Source organism: Pyxicephalus adspersus, chromosome 1, assembly GCF_032062135.1.
Source record: "Pyxicephalus adspersus chromosome 1, UCB_Pads_2.0, whole genome shotgun sequence".
Classification (NCBI taxonomy): Eukaryota; Metazoa; Chordata; class Amphibia; order Anura; family Pyxicephalidae; genus Pyxicephalus; species Pyxicephalus adspersus.
Window position 1 is genome coordinate 20,035,357 of NC_092858.1, and position 2,111 is coordinate 20,037,467.

The window sequence follows — 2,111 nt, forward strand, 5'->3', positions numbered from 1 at the left end:
ATATATATATATATATATATATATATATGCACGTAAAACTCTGCCCACATGAGACAGACACAAAATAGAATAGATAGAATTAACACATTTAAATTTGGCTCAAATAATGTGATAGTACACAAGGCACTATAGGTGTGCCCGGTCCTCATGCCATAATTATTCTTACTTGCACTCAACTAAGTCCTTTTATTAAGCAAGGAGGGTAATACATCTATAAAGTTGTGCACTGATCTGTTAACATATAGCACTGACCCAATTAGCTGGGTAGGAGACAGCAAAGAAGAGTTGTGTAAATTTAAAGTTTCCCTTTAGTAGGATGGAAGTGATTTGCGACAAGGTCATCATCTATCCCAGTAACTACCTTGCTTTTGGGAGACCTGGGGGATCTAGGACAACTGTATGTAAAAAGATCAAATTTTCATACCTTAAACTACATGACCTCTTTAATTAATATTTATTAGTAATATTTTAAAAAATTGCCTGACCCACCCACTAAGACATAGTAATGAGAGATAGGAAACACAATGAAAAAGCAACCATTTATGCTGAACAATATAGTTTCTGCAATCTATACAAATATAATTGTTATTTTATAGAAATGTGCACTTTAAGATAAGACTCACACATTGTTAGGTCCTGATAGGCCTTTAATTAATTTCTTTGTACCCTGCACTAATGTATGAATCAAGCATTTCCTTGGTGCAACACTTCTTGCTCTTCTCTAATCTACTGTCTTCAATCTTAATAGCTTGACTCCTTCCTTGGAAGATTTACCCTGTGAAAATGTCTTTTTTGGTGTGTATTCGTACAGCACTGGAGACGCACTGACATCCCACTTTATCTTATTTTCCTGAGAATGAGATTATTTTGCTTGTAGGAATGCCGAGCACCCTTTGGTTACAGTGGAAAGCAAGTTTTCTTAATTCCAGACCGAGTAGAAAAAGTATTCAGATAAAAAAGTAGACAGACATGGACAAATAGAAATTCAGCCTATTAAATTATTTTTTGTACTGCTGACATCTTGTAGTGCTGACATCTTTCGATCTTCCACAGAAGTTTACAGAGTCAGGTTACTGTCTGTTAGAAAAGCTCACAACTCAATGTCCCTGCTATAGTCAAATGTTAATAACATTGTGTAAGGCCATATTGGGGTAAAGCCAATAAACCTATCGGTATTTAACGCAGCTAATGTTCTTGAACCTGCCAACCCTATGCTGAATGTCCGGAATGCTAGCCAATCCTGGCAAGCACTCACGGTTTAAAGTCCTTTTATCCAACCAACTAACACTTTAGCACTCCCCCAACGCTCTTTCATTCCTATAGCTGTCACTGAATGTTTGACATCCGTCTACTCATGCCAGGCAGAGCAAGGCAGGTGATGGATTAATAAAGGACATGTGACCACAAGCATAACTGAGAGTTTCAAACTTACTAAAATGAGTCTTAAACCTAATATAATATTAAATCATTGACCTGTTTAGCTTAAAGCTGCATTCAGACAATAAATGCACTTGGGATAGCATTACATTTCGTAAAGTGTTGGTTTGATGTGCATTTGTTTCCGCAGCAGAAGCCACAATACTTTATTTTACCTTCCTTAAAATGTGCTGCAGCATTCTGTGATATAGTAAGTTGCAGCACATTGCCCTTCAACATAGAATGTCCCATTTTCATCCAGAGCGCATCAACACAGTTCATCCGTGTACAATTGGTCCATTGCAGACAATGGATTTCAGCTTGTTGTTGTAATGGGGCTGTGTTAACCAAGGCAACCCTATGCCTCACCTCCTTTAAAGTATTTACATCTTGTTGCTTTGCAGTCTGAACTGAAGACACACAGCAAAAAAAAATAATTTATAACATTCAAGTGAAAGATAGAATAGCAACGGATCAGAAAAAGACACAATCACAATCAGAGTAAACTCAATCAGCTATAACTAATCATTGTTTCTGTTGCACACCAAGCTATGTAAACGGTTTGTACCCTGTGATCAATCATTCTGATAAGTTCATAATCAAAACAGCTATTCCTGGAGCATCCCAGTGCTTGGTAGTGCATCTTAAAGCAATTCATCAATTATGGGTGGCAGAGTACTGTCAAAAGGTCCCAG